Source organism: Procambarus clarkii, chromosome 37 (genome assembly GCF_040958095.1).
Source record: "Procambarus clarkii isolate CNS0578487 chromosome 37, FALCON_Pclarkii_2.0, whole genome shotgun sequence".
Classification (NCBI taxonomy): Eukaryota; Metazoa; Arthropoda; class Malacostraca; order Decapoda; family Cambaridae; genus Procambarus; species Procambarus clarkii.
This window is the reverse complement of record NC_091186.1, coordinates 1,093,732-1,114,419: the sequence shown is the minus strand read 5'-3', so window position 1 is coordinate 1,114,419 and position 20,688 is coordinate 1,093,732. Positions and strand designations below refer to the sequence as shown.

Below are 20,688 nucleotides of genomic sequence, written 5' to 3'. Positions count from 1 at the left end.
CCCTGAATGTAATGTGGTGGAACATAAGCAGATACATATCAGGTCTTAGAGAATCTGTACTTCATACATTTCTTAATAATGTCTCACAAATATTTAAATAATTAAAAAAAAATTGTATAATAACTTCATATTATTCTTGCAATTTATTTTTGCATTTTTTTATACAAAATTTACATTTTAAAAGATTACCTCTATTTTTAGATTGATGACTTGAAGACTACAGTGCCATCCACAGCAAATCATGGTCTTAAAATATCTCCTAGCAATGACGAGACCAATTTTCACAGAGATCAAATTTTTGCTAAGCAGTAATCACAGGTAAATATATATTATATATATAATATTATATATATAAAATTAACTACTTCATTGCTCAAAGCACCTTCAGACATTCTGAGAGTTGTGCTATTTTATTAATTAATTAATTAGGCTATATTTTAATGTTTTGTAATGTTTTCATTACTTTTTTTGTTTTGAAATATAAATTGTTGAGTTTTGAAACATTTTGACATTAACTATACCTGAATATTTAAAACAAAAAAATACCAGAACTATGTCCTTGACAATTGCACTAAGAAGTCTTTGCCAAAATCAGGTGCTCAGTGCAGTAGTTAAAAACTTAAAAGTTGTACCACCTCTGGTGCAAGATTAGGGACCCATAGCCTCAGAGAAGAAAATAAAGAGTACTCAGAGAAGGCCTTGAATAATAGGCAGGCTGTTTGTGTGTGTTTCGACGGTAAGCTTGCTGACACCATATGTAATTACCTAAGTGTAGTTACAGGATTAGAGCTACGCTCGTGGTGTCCCGTCTACCCAGCACTCTTTGTCACATAATGCTTTGAAACTACTGACGGTCTTGGCCGCCACCACCTTCTCACTTAACTTGTTCCAACCGTGTACCACTCTGTATGCGAAAGGAAATTTTTGTATATTTCTTTGGCATCTTTGTTTAGTTAGTTTAAATCTATGACCTTTTGTTCTTGAAGTTCCAGGTCTCGGGAAATCTTCCCTATCGATTTTATCAATTCCTGTTACTATTTTGTACATAGTGATTTTATCACCTCTTTTTGTTGTCTTCTAGTTTTGGCATATTTAATGCCTCTGACCTCTCCACATAGCTCTTGCCCTTTAGTTCTGGGAGCCACTTAGTAGCATGTCTTTGCACCTTTTCCAGTTTGTTGATGTGCTTCTTAAGATATGGGCACCACACAACCGCTGCATATTCTAGCCTTGGCCGAACAAAACTCGTGAACAATTTCTTTAGTATTTCGCCATCCATGTATTTAAACGAAATTCTGAAGTTAGAAAGCGTGGCATAGGCTCCTCACACAACGTTCTTTATGTGGGCCTCAAGTGATAGTTTTCTATCTAGAATCAACCCTAGACCTCTTTCTTTTATCAGAATTATATAAAGATTTCTCACATAATTTGTAGGTTGTGTGGGATCTATGTTCTATTCCACATTCCATAACATGGCATTTATTCACATTAAATTTCATTTGCCAAGTGGTGCTCCATATATTTATTTTGTCCAGGTTTTCTTGAAGGGCATGACAATCAATTAAATTTTTTATCCATCCCATTATCTTAGCATCATCAGCAAACATGTTTATATAATTCTGTATTCCAACTGGTAGATCATTTATGTAGACAATGAACATTTCTGGTGCATGTACTGTGGTACTCCACTTGTGACACTTCTCCAGTCCGATTGCCTCTGATTACTGCCCTCATTTTTCTATCAGTCAGAAAATTTTTCATCCATGTTAGAAGCTTACCTGTCACCCATCCAAAATTTTCTAGTTTCCAGAACAACCTCTGATGTGGAACTCTGTCGAAAGCCTTTTTTATGTCTAGATAGATGCAGTCGACCCAACTACCTTTTTCCTTTAAAATCTCTGTGGCTCAATCATAGAAACTGAGTAAATTCGATACACAGGATCTTCCAGATCGAAAACAATACTGTCTGTGATATTATATAATTTCTCTCCAGGTGTTCTACCCATTTAGTTTTTATTATTTTTTTTCAATCTTTTCACTGTTACACTTGTCAATGATTCAGGTCTATAACTGAGAGGGGTGGGGTCTTCCCTGTTGGCACTTTTGTAGATTGGAACTATGTTAGCCTTTTTCCACATGTTTGCTATGACTCCTGTACACAGGGATGCCTGAAAGATCAGGTGAAGTGGAAGGCTGAGCTCAGATGCACATTCTCTCAGAACCCATGGTGAAACTCCATCTGGACCAACTGCTTTGTTCTTACTTAGCTCCTTTAGCATATTTTCCACTTCATCTCTAGACACCTCTATACGCTCTATGATGTTCTCAGAAATTCTTATTGTGTCTGGTTCTCTTAAGATTTCATTTTGTATAAACACACTTTGGAACTTTTGGTTTAATGTTTCACACATTGCATTATCATTTTCTGTGAATCTGTTTCCTATTTTCAACCTCTGGATATTATCCTTTACCTGCAATTTGTTGTTTATGAATTTGTAGAATAGGCCCAGTTCTGTTTTACATTTATCCATTATCCCTTTTTAAAAATTTCTTTCTGCCTCTCCCCTTACTGCTGTATAGTTGTTTCTCGCAGCTTTGTATCGCTGGTATGATTGGGGGTTTGGCTTCTATGTTGATACCTGCTTGATGGGGTTCTGCTCTTCTACTCCCCAAGCCCGCCCCGAGGCCAGGCTCGACTTGTGAAAGTTTGGTCCACCAGGCTGTTGCTTGGAGCGGCCCGCAGGGCCACATACCCACCACAGCCCGGCTGATCCGGAACTTCTCTTAGAAAACAGTCCAGTTTTCTCCTGAAGATGTCCACGGTTGTTCCGGCAATATTTCTTATAGTCGCTGGGAGGACGTTGAACAACCGCGGACCTCTGATGTTTATACAGTGCTCTCTGATTGTGCCTGTGGCACCTCTGCTCTTCACTGGTTCAATCTTGCATTTTTTTCCATATCGTTCACTCCAGTACGTTGTTATTTTACTGTGTAGATTTGGGACCTGGCCCTCCAGTATCTTCCATGTGTATATTATTTGGTATCTCTCTCGTCTCCTTTCTAGAGAGTACATTTGGAGAGCTTTGAGACGATCCCAATAATTTAGGTGTTTTATCTCGTCTATGCGTGCCGTATATGTTCTCTGTATTCCCTCTATTTCAGCAATCTCTCCTGCTCTGAAGGGGGAAGTGAATACTGCGCAGTACTCGATACGGGACAACATAAGTGACTTGAAGAGTACAACCATTGTGATGGGATCCCTGGATTTGAAAGTTCTCATAATCCATCCGATCATTTTTCTGGCTGACGCAATATTTGCTTGGTTATGCTCCCTAAACGTTAGATCGTCGGACATCATTATTCCCAAATCCTTGACATGCTGTTTTTCTACTATGGGAAGATTCGATTGTGTTTTGTACCCTGTATTATGTTTCAGATCTTCATTTTTGCCATACCTGAAATTTATCACTGTTAAACATCATGTTATTTTCTGCTGCCCAATCTGCTTTGTTGACATCTGCTTGTAGTTTTTCAATGTCTTTCATTCCATTTTTGTGTCTTTTGGTCTGTGGCCCTCTCTCAATTTCTGTTGAACCAATCCTGTTTTCTGGCCCTGCATCTCTGTTTTGGTATGAATGTTTGTGTGCCTTCATTGTATATTTTGCAAAATTTGGCATACATTTAATTTACTTCCCTGTCTAGCAACAAGTCTGCCTAATTACTTATTAAACAAATTTTGAAGTTCCCCATAGTGACCTCTCTCTCTTGAAATCAAGTTTATCAACTGTTTCAATGTCCCCATTTTCTGTGTGTGTGTGTTTGGAGGCTAAGCTTGCTGATACCATGTGTGTGTGTGTGTGTGTGTGTGTGTGTGTGTGTTTGGAGGCTAAGCTTGCTGATACCGTTTGTGTCTGTGTGTGTGTTTAGAGGCTAAGCTTGCTGATACCGTTTGTGTGTGTGTGTGTATTTGGAGGCTAAGCTTGCTGATACCATGTGTGTGTGTGTGTTTGGAGGCTAAGCTTGCTGATACCAAGTGTGTGTGTGTGTTTGGAGGCTAAGCTTGCTGATACCATTTGTGTGTGTGTGTGTGTGTTTAGAGGCTAAGCTTGCTGATACCGTTTGTGTGTGTGTGTGTGTGTGTTTGGAGGCTAAGCTTGCTGATACCGTTTGTGTGTGTGTGTGTGTGTTTAGAGGCTAAGCTTGCTGATACCATGTGTGTATTTGGAGGCTAAGCTTGCTGATACCATTTGTGTGTGTGTGTTTGGAGGCTAAGCTTGCTGATACCATGTGTGTGTGTGTTTGGAGGCTAAGCTTGCTGATACCATGTGTGTGTGTGTGTTTGGAGGCTAAGCTTGCTGATACCATGTGTGTGTGTGTGTTTGGAGGCTAAGCTTGCTGATACCATGTGTGTGTGTGTGTTTGGAAGCTAAGTTTGCTGATACCATGTGTGTGTGTGTGTGTTTGGAGGCTAAGCTTGCTGATACCATGTGTGTATTTGGAGGCTAAGCTTGCTGATACCATGTGTGTGTGTGTTTGGAGGCTAAGCTTGCTGATACCATGTGTGTGTGTGTGTGTTTGGAGGCTAAGTTTGCTGATACCATGTGTGTGTGTGTGTTTGGAGGCTAAGTTTGCTAACACCGTGTGTGTACTCACCTGTTTAAATAATAATAGGGGTGTGTACCACCTCTGGTGCAATTGTAGGGACCCACAGCCTTGAAGAAAATAGAGTATTCAGAGAAGACCTTGTGGATTCTCACTGAACACTAATCTTTTCTTCTCCTATCACCCCTCTTATTTTGTTTTATGCTGTATTCTATTATATATCATATAAATACATAGCCAAATGGCAATATTTATTATGTCTATACAAAAAGAAGACATCCACTTTATTTTTTTTCTCTCCTTTGTTTCTATGTGGATTTTGTTGTGACTAATTATTCTCCTCCTTCCCATCAACAGGTCTTCCTCACTGGGCTTGCTCGGCTTTTGTGTTACTGTGAGGGTGCCATCATCGTTTACCCTTCAAGACTGACTCATGCTGGCATTGCATTTGTGGACTTCCCTTCACAGTAAACAGTCCTTCTCCATATGGTGATTGTCCAGGGCAAGCAGGGTGTGACTGCCATCTTGGAGAAGCAGGGTCTTTTAATATGAAGAATCTTCCGTCTTCTCTACTTACGCCAGCTTGTGCCGGCCTTGCATTCTTGTTACTTCATGGCCCTTGGGCCTTTTTTATTTATTTTACATAATAAATTTTTTGATTAATACCCGTGTTTCACAAGAGATCCTTAACATTTTAAGCACCAATTGTATTGACTAATGTACGTCTTGTAACCTTTAAGACATAAATAGACAAGACATAGATAAATGAGTGAATAATACTGAGTGACTAGGTTAGGGCGAGGAACATAGTACAGTGTCTGGCTTTGGAAGAATGCCTACTGTTTTAGAAACCTTATTGCCATGATCATAATCGTATGGGTTAAAAAGCATTTGTTGTCACTCCTACACTGTGGCTTGTTGAGCTTGAAACCTTTGCTCCTTGTTCGTGTTACATCTGACCTTTTGAAGAAATTGTATGAATCAATATCCTCCAAATTGTTCAGTATTTTAAAGGTTTCGCTCTATTACTCTCTCATTTGCATATATCTAAGCATATAGATTAGATATAGATTTAGATTAGATTTTTTATTCAGGTAAAGGTACATACATTGCAGAGGAGTTACAAAGGGAAAGACATTGACTAGAGTTCACTAGCTCTATTGGAAGAGAAACGTCTGCAAGACAAGTGTGGGCAAAAATTAAGGTAGCAGCGGCTCACAACGACCCCCAACGGCTTCATTTTGTATCTTCTCCAACTTGCCCATCCTACCTTTACCAAAACAAGAAATGACAGGTGCAGCATAATCAATAAGAAATCTTACAGTACTCAAGTACATCATTCGTAGCACTTGGACTCCCACTCCTTTCCACAGCATGCCAAGGCCTTCAGAGGTTGTAATCTCTTCCGACATTGACTCAACAGTCTGTTCATCTCAGTTTCCAAACTCTCATAGGTATATCCAACATATATGCCTATATATTTATATATATTAACTCTATATTTTTACCGTTTATTTCCAATATAATGGGCCTCCGACTTCTACATTCAAACTTTAGTTTTGTCTTCATTAACCACTAGTCCCATGTGGTGACACTGGTTTCCGAAATTGTCCAACATTGTTTGAATCTTTGAAATATCTTTGCCCTGAAACAAAATATCATCGGCATATATGATTGGAGTTACCCAATTTGAGTATTTCTCAGATGCTATCTTATTCATTAGTACATAAAACAGGGTGAGACTCAACACTCCTCCCTGAGGTGTGCAGAGTTCTTGACCTTGATACCTTGAACCATACAACCTTGATACCACACCTGAGCCTTCCTTTCCTGAAGATAATCCCCTATCCAGCGCAATAATCTCCCTTCAACACCAAGACCAGCTAATTCATATAAAATAATCTCTTTGTTGGCTTTATCAAAAGCTCCTTATAAATCAATAAAAATTCTATAATAATCATTACCATTAGCTAGACATTTAATAATACAGTCAGAGGTACTTTTTCCTCTGAGGAACCCGAAAAATTATTAGACAGCTGATCACCTATTATATTCAAAAGTTTATTTAAAATGATCCTCTCCATCATTTTACAAAAACACGAGGTTAAAGACACAGGTCTGTACTCTCCATTGGCTTAAGGGATAAGGATGATCATAGTTCTTTTTCATTTACTGGGAATTCTGCCCTCTTTATAACTAATATTAAAGAGGTCTAACAGCAGGCTTTTCGTCATTATGGCAAGTTCATTAAGTATTTCATAAGTTACTCCATCCTCCCCAGGGGCGGTAGATTTCCCAACTTTAATCGCCGTTATTAGTTCTTCTCTGGTAATACCTGTGCAAGTGACATCACCACTGTTACCTGCTGTAAGTATAAAATCCTTTCTTAGATCTTTCCAAGAATCAAACGACTCTCTCGTTACAGCGGGTAATTAAATGAACTAAGTTTGGCAGCTTCCGCCCATTTATTTACGAGACCTTTTGCAATTCCTTACTGGTCAGGATGTGCAACAAAATTATGCTTTTTACCCCTTATTTCATTTATGTCTTGCCAGATTTCCTTCAAGTTTGTTACTCCCAACTTTCTCTGCAAACTCCTGCCAATACTTGCTCCAAATTTCCTTTCTCTTCTCCGCACACTTTTATGGGGGGATGCTTTTCTATACCAGATGTTTTCCGGTTCAATGTTGCATTAAATACATCTACCTCCTTAATTAAATCTTAATAAAATGCTTCTGCCGAAACTGGCTTATAAGTATCATACCAAGACTTAATATAACCAACAAGACCCCTTAATTCTCCCTTATTAAACTTTAAGCTTTTCCTCTGAAGGCAGGCATGCTTTTTATCTAGTTTAAGCTGTATTTGTAATGCAAAATCTCTTAGCATTTCATCCACAGTAAGACAATTCTCCTCTATGCCCTCAGCATTTATCAAACAAGCATAATCTAATCTCCCTCCCCTCAGATGAGTAGGAGAGGGCTCGCCCAGCAGTTGAACATCTTCATGTTCAACATGTTCATCTTCATGTTCAGAATGTTACCATCCCTATCCCCAGTTTCCTGGAGTGCTGCTATGTTAATATTCTCTCTAAGAGTATAATAGTGTACATCCACCGCTCTAGTTTTTAATCCATTAACGTTCCAAGATAATATTATCAATCTACTTTCATCCACGAACTCCGTAATATTTTTTCTTTCTCCTCACTTGCACAACTACTACTAACATCGAAGGTAATAGTATTCATATCTATTTTCTTTGTTATTTCTGTATACCTTTTTACTTTAACGAAGGTACCCCCCAGGTGTAGGGAGGAATGATCTTTTCCAGGTATATTTTGAAAATCAGCATCGTTTTGCCACGTACCGCTTCGGTGGGTAGGCGGTTCCATGAGTTAATAACTATGTGGGTGAAAAAGTATCTCCTGTAACTGGTAACTGGCTATTCAGACGAAGGACTTCGGGTAGATGTAGTTTACATGGACCTGAACAACGGTCGTAGTCTGCTGTCTGCTCTGTGTCGAGGCTGTAGCGTCTTGGGTCGATTAGAACTGTACACGCCGAGTGCTACATTCTTGACTGGAGATTGTACTGTGTGCTATTCGATTGATTGATGAAGATTAAGCCACCCAAGAGGTGACACGGGCATGAATACCCCGTAAGTGGTGGCCCTTTTGAGCCATTACCAATATCAAGAGCTGATACTGGAGATCTGTGGAGGTGCGACTGCACCCTGCGTGACGGGAGATGTCTCCCGTGTGGTGTGTGCTATTCTGATTTATTTATAAAGATTAAGCCACCCAAGAGGTGGCACGGGCATGAATAGCCCGTAATGTGCTATTCTCAAGTCGCTTGCTTATGTACGGTGACGACACCTCACAGTAAGATATAGAAGGGTGGAAAACCGTTACCTGTAAATAGGGATAGGATTAATGCTTGTGTAATTAGTTATGCCATTATGATGATGAGATAATGGAGTATAAGGATTACTCGATCACTACATCACCTTCAACTATTACTAGGGGAACTATTCCATGGTCCAGCAATTTTCTGAAAAGGAGTTTCACTGGCAAGCATAGTGAATTAAGAGCATAAGAATAAAGGTAACTGCAGAAGGCCTATTGGCCCATACGAGGCAGCTCCTATCTATAACCACCCAAACCCACTCATATACATGTCCAACCCACGCTTGAAACAATCGAGGGACCCCACCTCCACCACGTTACGCGGTAATTGGTTCCACAAATCAACAACCCTGTTGCCAAACCAGTATTTACCCAAGTCTTTCCTAAATCTAAACTTATCCAATTTATACCCATTGTTTTGTGTTCTGTCATGTGTTGATACTTTTAATACCCTACTAATATCCCCTTTGTTATGTCCATTCATCCACTTGTAAACCTCTATCATATCACCCCTAACTCTTCGCTTTTCCAGTGAATGCAATTTAAGCTTTGTTAATCTTTCTTCATATAAAAGATTTCTATTTTGGGGAATTAACTTAGTCACCCTACTCTAGACACGTTCAAGTGAATTTATATTCATTCTATAATATGGCGACCAAAACTGAACTGCATAATGTAAATGGGGCCTAACCAGAGCAAGATATAGCTGAAGAACCACACCAGGTGTCTTGTTACTAACACTTCGATTAATAAATCCCAGTGTCCTATTTGCCTTATTACGAGCATTCATGCATTGATCCTTTTGTTTTAAATTCTTACTAATCATAACTCCCAGATCCCTTTCACAATCCGACTTCGCAATCTCAACACCATCTAGTTCATATCTTGTAACTATCATCATTACCTAGTCTCAAAACTTTACATTTATCAGCATTAAACTGCATCTGTCAATCTTTTGACCATTTCAAAACCCTATTTAGATCAACTTGAAGTGATAGTGAGTCTTCTTCGGTGTTAATTTCCCTACCTATTTTTGTATCATCTGCAAATTTGCAAATGTTGCTACTCAACATAAGAACACAAGAACAAAGGCAACTGCAGAAGGCCCACCGGCCCATACGAGGCAGCTCCTACCTACAACCACCCAATTAATTTGCCAGTTCCTTTACGACTTGGGACTTAAATCCATTTACACTTTGGGCTTCTGAGTCTTTTAGTTTGTCAATGCTCTTCCTGATTGTGTCGCGTGTAATTGGTATTTCTCTTAATTCATTCTCCTTACCTCCGACAAACATTTGTGTTGGTGATGGGATGTCATTCAAGCTTTCTAGTGTGAACACTGATGTTAGGTATTCATTGAGAGTGTTTGCCGCCCTTTTATGATACAACTTAAAATTGTTAGTCTCATCTTTTATGGGTCCTACGGAGTCAGTTCTTTGTTTGGGTTTTACTTCGTATATACTTGCCCGAAACGCTATGCGTATTAGTGGCTTTAGGTATTGTATTTTAAATTTTAAAATTTTGCCCCGAGGTGCGAGTTTGTTGGGAGTACTTAGCTGTATCATTAGCAAGGTAATTAACTATAGTTTGCTGTCCTCCGTCCTTTAACAAATCCATTGACCCCTCCCCTAACTTGCCTATTTTGTGCAATAGTCGGTTTAGGATGATCCTTTCAAGCATCTTCCAAGTGCATTACATGAGACTGATAGGTCTATAATTGCCAGGGTCATTGGGTTTCGGTATTGGGACCATTATTGCATGTTTCCATTGTGTGGGCAACACTCCACATAGGAATGACTTGTTAAACAGGTGGAGTAGTGGATTGCCAGACACTTCACACAGTGCATTGAGTATGTCGTAGGTGACGCCATCTTCACCAGGTGCTGTACTTTTACCCTTTTCATAGCCCCCTTTACTTCCTTGGCTGTAATTGGTTCCCCATACTCGTCATCACTAGATTGTGCTCTTGTTATCCTAATCCTTCTGTCATTATGTCGGAGGAGCTGTTCCCTGCTTACTTCTGCAGGGAGGGAGGATGATGATGCTGCATCACTCCACTTGTGTATTAGTTCTTCAGCCTTACCCTGGGGGTCGTTGTGAGCCGAAGGCCGGGCTCTGCTCCCCTTAGCTACCTTAATTTTTGCCCACACTTGTCTTGCAGACGTTTCTCTTCCAATAGAGCTAGTGAACTCTAGTCATTGTCTTTCCCTTTGTAACTCATCTGCAATATATGTACCTTTACCTGAATAAAAAATCTAATCTAAATCTATATCTAATCTATATGCTTAGATATATGCAAATGAGAGAGTAATAGAGCGAAACCTTTAAAATACTGAACAATTTGGAGGATATTGATTCATACAATTTCTTCAAAAGGTCAGATGTAACACGAACCAGGAGCAAAGGTTTCAAGCTCAACAAGCCACAGTGTAGGAGTGACAACAAATGCTTTTTAACCCATACGATTATGATCATGGCAATAAGGTTTCTAAAACAGTAGGCATTCTTCCAAAGCCAGACACTGTACTATGTTCCTCGCCCTAACCTAGTCACTCAGTATTATTCACTCATTTATCTATGTCTTGTCTATTTATGTCTTAAAGGTTACAAGACGTACATTAGTCAATACAATTGGTGCTTAAAATGTTAAGGATCTCTTGTGAAACACGGGTATTAATCAAAAAATTTATTATGTAAAATAAATAAAAAAGGCCCAAGGGCCATGAAGTAACAAGAATGCAAGGCCGGCACAAGCTGGCGTAAGTAGAGAAGACTGAAGATTCTTCATATTAAAAGACCCTGCTTCTCCAAGATGGCAGTCACACCCTGCTTGCCCTGGACAATCACCATATGGAGAAGGACTGTTTACTGTGAAGGGAAGTCCACAAATCCACAAATGCAATGCCAGCATGAGTCAGTCTTGAAGGGTAAACGATGATGGCACCCTCACAGTAACACAAAAGCCGAGCAAGCCCAGTGAGGAAGACCTGTTGATGGGAAGGAGGAGAATCATTAGTCACAACAAAATCCACATAGAAACAAAGGAGAGAAAAAAATAAAGTGGATGTCTTCTTTTTGTATAGACATAATAAATATTGCCATTTGGCTATGTATTTATATGATATATAATAGAATACAGCATAAAACAAAATAAGAGGGGTGGTAGGAGAAGAAAAGATTAGTGTTCAGTGAGAATCCACAAGGTCTTCTCTGAATACTCTTTATTTTCTTCAAGGCTGTGGGTCCCTACAATTGCACCAGAGGTGGTACACACCCCTATTATTATTTAAACAGGTGAGTACACACACGTTGTTAGCAAACTTAGCCTCCAAACACACACACATGGTATCAGCAAGCTTAGCCTCCAAACACACACACACACACATGGTATCAGCAAGCTTAGCCTCCAAACACACACACACACACATGGTATCAGCAAGCTTAGCCTCCAAACACACACACACACACATGGTATCAGCAAGCTTAGCCTCCAAACACACACACACACACATGGTATCAGCAAGCTTAGCCTCCAAATACACACACACACATGGTATCAGCAAGCTTAGCCTCTAAACACACACACACACACACACACATGGTATCAGCAAGCTTAGCCTCCAAACACACACACACACACATGGTATCAGCAAGCTTAGCCTCCAAACACACACACACACATGGTATCAGCAAGCTTAACCTCCAAACACACACACACACAAATGGTATCAGCAAGCTTAGCCTCCAAACACACACACACACATGGTATCAGCAAGCTTAGCCTCCAAACACACACACACACACATGGTATCAGCAAACTTAGCTTCCAAACACACACACACACATGGTATCAGCAAGCTTAGCCTCCAAACACACACACACACATGGTATCAGCAAGCTTAGCCTCCAAACACACACACACATGGTATCAGCAAGCTTAGCCTCCAAACACACACACACAGAAAATGGGGACATTGAAACAGTTGATAAACTTGATTTCAAGAGAGAGAGGTCACTATGGGGAACTTCAAATTTTTTTTAATAAGTAATTAGGCAGACTTGTTGCTAGACAGGGAAGTAAATCAAATGTATGCCAAATTTTGCAAAATATACAATGAAGGCACACAAACATTCATACCAAAACAGAGATGCAGGGCCAGAAAACAGGATTGGTTCAACAGAAATTGAGAGAGGGCCACAGACCAAAAGACACAAAAATGGAATGAAAGACATTGAAAAACTACAAGCAGATGTCAACAAAGTTTTCGATTGGGCAGCAGAAAATAACATGATGTTTAACAGTGATAAATTTCAGGTATGGCAAAAATGAGGATCTGAAACATAATACAGGGTACAAAACACAATCGAATCTTCCCATAGTAGAAAAACAGCATGTCAAGGATTTGGGAATAATGATGTCCGACGATCTAATGTTTAGGGAGCATAACCAAGCAAATATTGCGTCAGCCAGAAAAATGATCGGATGGATTACGAGAACTTTCAAATCCAGGGATCCCATCACAATGGTTGTACTCTTCAAGTCACTTATGTTGTCCCGTCTCGAGTACTGCTCAGTATTCACTTTCCCCTTCAGAGCACGGTTGCACGGTTGTTCCTGCCGGAACAACCGTGGACATCTTCAGGAGAAAACTGGACTGTTTTCTAAGAGAAGTTCCGGATCAGCCGGGATGTTGTGGGTATGTGGCCCTGCGGGCCGCTCCAAGCAACAGCCTGGTGGACCAAACTCTCACAAGTCGAGCCTGGCTTCGGGCCGGGCTTGGGGAGTAGAAGAGCAGAACCCCATCAAGCAGGTATCAAAATAGAAAGAAGCCAAACCCCCAATCATACCAGCGATACAAAGATGCGAGAAACAACTATACAGCAGTAAGGGAAGAGGCAGAAAGAAATTTTTAAAAAGGGATAATGGATAAATGTAAAACAGAACTGGGCCTATTCTACAAATTCATAAACAACAAATTGCAGGTAAAGGATAATATTCAGAGGTTGAAAATAGGAAACAGATTCACAGAAAATGATAATGCAATGTGTGAAACATTAAACCAAAAGTGCCAAAGTGTGTTTATACAAAATGAAATCTTAAGAGAACCAGACACAATAAGAATTTCTGAGAACATCATAGAGCGTATAGAGGTGTCTAGAGATGAAGTGGAAAATATGCTAAAGTAGCTAAGTAAGAACAAAGCAGTTGGTCCAGATGGAGTTTCACCATGGGTTCTGAGAGAATGTGCATCTGAGCTCAGCCTACCACTTCACCTGATCTTTCAGGCATCCCTGTGTACAGGAGTCATAGCAAACATGTGGAAAAAGGCTAACATAGTTCCAATCTACAAAAGTGGCAACAGGGAAGACCCCACCCCTCTCAGTTATAGACCTGAATCATTGACAAGTGTAACAGTGAAAGGATTGAAAAAAAAAAAAAAAATAATAAAAACTAAATGGGTAGAACACCTGGAGAGAAATTATATAATATCACACAGACAGTATTGTTTTCGATCTGGAAGATCCTGTGTATCGAATTTACTCAGTTTCTATGATTGAGCCACAGAGATTTTAAAGGAAAAAGGTAGTTGGGTTGACTGCATCTATCTAGACATAAAAAAGGCTTTCGACAGAGTTCCACATAAGAGGTTGTTCTGGAAACTAGAAAATTTTGGATGGGTGACAGGTAAGCTTCTAACATGGATGAAAAATTTTCTGACTGATAGAAAAAAGAGGGCAGTAATCAGAGGCAATCGGACTGGAGAAGTGTCACAAGTGGAGTACCACAGTACATGCACCAGAAATGTTCATTGTCTACATAAATGATCTACCAGTTGGAATACAGAATTATATAAACATGTTTGCTGATGATGCTAAGATAATGGGATGGATAAGAAATTTAGATGATTGTCATGCCCTTCAAGAAAACCTGGACAAAATAAATATATGGAGCACCACTTGGCAAATGAAATTTAATGTGAATAAATGCCATGTTATGGAATGTGGAATAGAACATTGATCCCACACAACCTACAAATTATGTGAGAAATCTTTATATAATTCTGATAAAAGAAAGAGGTCTAGGGTTGATTCTAGATAGAAAACTATCACTTGAGGCCCACATAAAGAACGTTGTGTGAGGAGCCTATGCCATGCTTTCTAACTTCAGAATTTTGTTTAAATACATGGATAGCGAAATACTAAAGAAATTGTTCACGAGTTTTGTTCGGCCAAGGCTAGAATATGCAGCGGTTGTTTGGTGCCCATATCTTAAGAAGCACATCAACAAACTGGAAAAGGTGCAAAGACATGCTACTAAGTGGCTCCCAGAACTAAAGGGCAAGAGCTATGTGGTGAGGTCAGAGGCATTAAATATGCCAAAACTAGAAGACAACAAAAAGAGGTGATAAAATCACTATGTACAAAATAGTAACAGGAATTGATAAAATCGATAGGGAAGATTTCCCGAGACCTGGAACTTCAAGAACAAAAGGTCATAGATTTAAACTAACTAAACAAAGATGCCAAAGAAATATAAAAAAATTCCTTTCGCATACAGAGTGGTACACGGTTGGAACAAGTTAAGTGAGAAGGTGGTGGCGGCCAAGACCGTCAGTAGTTTCAAAGCATTATGTGACAAAGAGTGCTGGGTAGACGGGACACCACGAGCGTAGCTCTAATCCTGTAACTACACTTAGGTAACTACATTTGGTGTCAGCAAGCTTACCGTCGAAACACACACAAACAGCCTGCCTATTATTCAAGGCCTTCTCTGAGTACTCTCTATTTTCTTCTCTGAGGCTATGGGTCCCTAATCTTGCACCAGAGGTGGTACAACTTTTAAGTTTTTAACTACTGCACTGAGCACCTGATTTTGGCAAAGACTTCTTAGTGCAATTGTCAAGGACATAGTTCTGGTATTTTTTTGTTTATAAATATTCAGGTATAGTTAATGTCAAAATGTTTCAAAACTCAACAATTTATATTTCAAAACAAAAAAAGTAATGAAAACATTACAAAACATTAAAATATAGCCTAATTAATTAATTAATAAAATAGCACAACTCTCAGAATGTCTAAAGGTGCTTTGAGCAATGAAGTAGTTAATTTTATATATATAATATTATATATATAATATATATTTACCTGTGATTACTGCTTAGCAAAAATTTGATCTCTGTGAAAATTGGTCTCGTCATTGCTAGGAGATATTTTAAGACCATGATTTGCTGTGGATGGCACTGTAGTCTTCAAGTCATCAATCTAAAAATAGAGGTAATCTTTTAAAATGTAAATTTTGTATAAAAAAAAGTGCAAAAATAAATTGCAAGAATAATATGAAGTTATTATACAATTTTTTTTAATTATTTAAATATTTGTGAGACATTATTAAGAAATGTATGAAGTACAGATTCTCTAAGACCTGATATGTATCTGCTTATGTTCCACCACATTACATTCAGGGCTGAAGAGAAAACACAGCCAGTAAGGTAATGATCACTTAGGATGGACTGGGATGCTACATGTAGGTGGGGGCTAAGCTGCGTGAGGCTAGGATGCCCAGCCTGCCTTGTCTAGGCTGGGCTGGGCTAGGCAACACTAGGAAGGAGTCAACAAATCTCTGGAGTGCCTTACTTTTCCTGATATCCTTAAAAAAGCAAGAATGATGCCATTTTATAAAGGAGGCGAGACAGCAGACATAAACAATTAAAGAAAAATATCAAATCTACTTATACTTTCAAAAATATTTTTTTTTTTTTTTTACAAACATCTCTTCCTACTTTGTAAAATTCAACATGAATACAAACACACACACACATCCCTAAAAAGCAGCCCATAGCAGCTGTCTAACTCCCAGGTACTTATTTACTGTTAGGTGAACCAGATATAGAGAATAACCACAAAATGCTATCTTTATAAGAACTATCTTGTAAAGCCACTAGTACACGCAGCATTTCAGGCAGGATATATAATATTAATATTATATATATATATATATATATATATATATATATATATATATATATATATATATATATATATATATATATATATATATATATATGCGAACAAGCCTGAATGGTCCCCAGGACAATATGCAACTGAAAACTCACACCCCAGAAGTGACTCGAACCCATATGCTATGCCCAAGATTACCATCCGAGTGCCAGCGGGGAAGTGGGTCAAATAGCCTCGGCTATCACTTCCTTATGTCTGGTCGTGATGGTCAAGCGGATTAAGGCGTCCCTGTACATACCAGTTGCGTTGCTCCTGGCAGTATGGGTTCGTGTCACTTCTGGGGTGTGAGTTTTCAGTTGCATATTGTCCTGGGGACCATTCAGGCTTGTTCGCATATATATATATATATATATATATATATATATATATATATATATATATATATATATATATATATATTATATATATATATATATATATATATATATATATATATATGAATACATACATACGGGACAAAGAGCCAGAGCTCAACCACCGCAAGCACAACTAGGTCAGTACACACACACACACATTATATATATATATATATATATATATATATATATATATATATATATATATATATATATATATATATATATATATATATATATATATATATATATATATATATATATATGAGTGTCAGACGATGGAGGAATGATTTTTTTTAATTTAATTTATATAAAAAATTATTCCTTATGAAGATGTATTAATATATGAAAGTACTTAAGGAAATTTCTGTTTCAATTCTTCCTCCGTGGTCTGACACTGTCACATTCTTCATCAAGTGTTAATTTTTGTGATTTACACACACGTGGCATGTTTACACACACATTATTTATATTATATATATATATATATATATATATATATATATATATATATATATATATATATATATATATATATGCGAACAAGCCTGAATGGTCCCCAGGACAATTAGATTAGAAATTAGATTCTGGGGTGTGAGTTTTCAGTTTTATATATATATATATATATATATATATATATATATATATATATATATATATATATATATATATATATATATATATATATATATGTCGTACCTAATAGCCAGAACGCACTTCTCTGCCTACTATGCAAGGCCCGATTTGCCTAATAAGCCAAGTTTTCATGAATTAATTGTTTTTCGACTACCTAACCAAACGTAACCTAACTTTTTCAGCTACCTAACCTAACCTAAAAAGATAGGTTAGGTTAGGTAGGGTTGGTTAGGTTTGGTCATATATCTACGTTAATGTTAACTCCAATAAAAAAATATTGACCTCATACATAATGAAATGGGTAGCTTTATCATCTCATAAGAAAAAAAATTGAGAAAATATAATAATTCAGGAAAACTTGGCTTATTAGGCAAATCAGGCCTTGCATAGTAGGCCGAGAAGTGCGTTCTGGCTACTAGGTACGACATATATATATATATATATATATATATATATATATATATATATATATATATATATATATTAGTATATTTTGGTAGCAGTCTTTCCTGTAGACATATATTATTAAATATGACCGAAAAAGTAAGATTAATAATTCTAACACGAATTTTCTCAATCTTTCGTACATTACGCTTCACTGTTGGAGGTAAATAAAAAATCACTTCTCCAAAATTCATTTTTATTTCTAGTCTGACGCGACACGGGCGCGTTTCGTATAACTTATTACATTTTCAAAGACTTCACAAATACACAACTGATTAGAACTTACGTCTCTCTGATATTATATCTACATTTGAGTGAGGTGGGAAGGGTGATGTGGCATTATCAACACAAGACAGAACAGGAGGGGATATTAATAGGGTATTAAAAGTATCAACACAAGACAGAACAGAAACAATGGGTATTGAATAGAAGTGTTTGTAGAAAGCCTATTGGTCCATATTTCTTGATGCTTCTATATTGGAGCGGAGTCTTGAGGTGGGTAGAATATAGTTGTGCAATAATTGGCTGTTGATTGCTGGTGTTGACTTCTTGATGTGTAGTGCCTCGCAAACGTCAAGCCGCCTGCTATCGCTGTATCTATCGATGATTTCTGTGTTGTTTACTAGGATTTCTCTGGCGATGGTTTGGTTATGGGAAGAGATTATATGTTCCTTAATGGAGCCCTGTTGCTTATGCATCGTTAAACGCCTAGAAAGAGATGTTGTTGTCTTGCCTATATACTGGGTTTTTTGGAGCTTACAGTCCCCAAGTGGGCATTTGAAGGCATAGACGACGTTAGTCTCTTTTAAAGCGTTCTGTTTTGTGTCTGGAGAGTTTCTCATGAGTAGGCTGGCCGTTTTTCTGGTTTTATAGTAAATCGTCAGTTGTATCTTCTGATTTTTGTTTGTAGGGATAACGTTTCTATTAACAATATCTTTCAGGACCCTTTCCTCCGTTTTATGAGCTGTGGAAAAGAAGTTCCTGTAAAATAGTCTAATAGGGGGTATAGGTGTTGTGTTAGTTGTCTCTTCAGAGGTTGCATGGCTTTTCACTTTCCTTCTTATGATGTCTTCGATGAAACCATTGGAGAAGCCGTTATTGACTAGGACCTGCCTTACCCTACAGAGTTCTTCGTCGACTTGCTTCCATTCTGAGCTGTGGCTGAGAGCACGGTCGACGTATGCGTTAACAACACTCCTCTTGTACCTGTCGGGGCAGTCGCTGTTGGCATTTAGGCACATTCCTATGTTTGTTTCCTTAGTGTAGACTGCAGTGTGGAAACCTCCGCCCTTTTCCATGACTGTTACATCTATTAATATCCCCTCCTGTTCTGTCTTGTGTTGATAATGCCACATCACCCTTCCCACCTCACTCAAATGTAGATATAATATCAGAGAGACGTAAGTTCTAATCAGTTGTGTATTTGTGAAGTCTTTGAAAATGTAATAAGTTTTACGAAACGCGCCCGAGTCGCGTCAGACTAGAAATAAAAATGAATTTTGGAGAAGTGATTTTTGATTTACCTCCAACAGTGAAGCGTAATGTACGAAAGATTGAGAAAATTCGTGTTAGAATTATTAATCTTACTTTTTCGGTCATATTTAATAATATATATATATATATATATATATGGAACCCTCAACCCTATAAGTGGAGGGTTCCTACAAACTCAACCAGAGGTGGTACCCTCTATATATTAATAAAAAGGCAAGGCTATGCTAAATCTAGGCAGGGATTGGCTTGGCTAAGCTGGTCAGGGCTTGGCTAGGGTAGGAAGGACTGGTCATGTTTAAAAGCAAGGCAGGGTTAGGCTAGGCAAGACTAGGTAAGGGTATACTGGGATAGGCTTGGCTACGGTAGGCTAGGAAGAGGTAAACTAGGATAAGCAAGGCTGTGCAAGCACTATGCACAGCTAGAATGAACTATGCTAAGATGGTTTAAGCTGGGCTAGGTTAGGATAAGCTGAGTCATGCAGGGCCCCGATTGACCAGTGGAGTCTAATAGTCTAACCTTCTAGCTAGTTTGCTGACCTAAGAGTGTAAATGCCTAGCCCCTAACCTGAGATATATACAAGAGTTGTTACATTCTTGTACAGCCACTAGTACGAGTAGCGTTTCGGGCAGGTCCCTGGAATACGATCCCCGCCGCGAAGAATCGTTGTTTCATCCAAGTACACATTTTACTGTTGCGTTAAACAGAGGCTACAGTTAAGGAATTGCGCCCAGTAAATCCTCCCCGGCCAGGATACGAACCCATGACATAGCGCTCGCGGAACGCCAGGCGAGTGTCCTACCACTACACCACCTGCTGCAATATTATTATAAAAGAAATATTACTTATTATAATCGTAAATACTAAATACCTGTTGTGTTGATTTAGGGGCGACGACGATCGTGGGATCGGATGCGAGCCACAGGTGGCCTACACCATGCTTTCTAAGGCGTCCCTCTCATAACAAAAACAAATCCGTGCATTCATACACAAACAGAGATCCCGTGGTTATGCGAATACTTGCAATTCTTTTACTTAAAATAATAACAATTAGATTAATAATAATTAACATAATTTTTACTCAAGATTCATAAAAATCATTAATACTATTTTAAAAGAAGATTTATAAGACATCTAAAAACAGATATACAGACTTTGTGTGATATTTATTTCAACATTATATATTAATAGAATGTTGTAACTATTATTTTTAAATATTAGGTAGTTTCCCGCTAC

The 20,688-nt window shown here is 38.3% G+C and overlaps 2 long non-coding RNA genes across 2 annotated transcripts in view; one reads left to right on the top strand and one right to left on the bottom strand.

Moving 5' to 3' along the window:
* Positions 1-5,267, top strand: part of LOC138371924 (uncharacterized) — a 7,160-nt gene extending 1,893 nt beyond the window's left edge. Inside the window, exons 2-3 of the long non-coding RNA XR_011230565.1 lie at positions 202-318; positions 4,960-5,267. This is a non-coding gene — a long non-coding RNA (uncharacterized lncRNA). The remainder of the gene's footprint in view (positions 1-201; positions 319-4,959) is intronic.
* Positions 5,268-11,392: 6,125 nt separating this feature from the next.
* LOC138371923 (uncharacterized) lies at positions 11,393-20,477 on the bottom strand. Its single transcript, XR_011230564.1, has 3 exons — positions 20,324-20,477; positions 15,653-15,769; positions 11,393-11,493 (listed from the first exon to the last, which is right to left on the bottom strand). It is a non-coding gene; the product is annotated as an uncharacterized lncRNA (long non-coding RNA).
* Between the last annotated feature and the right edge of the window lie 211 nt (positions 20,478-20,688).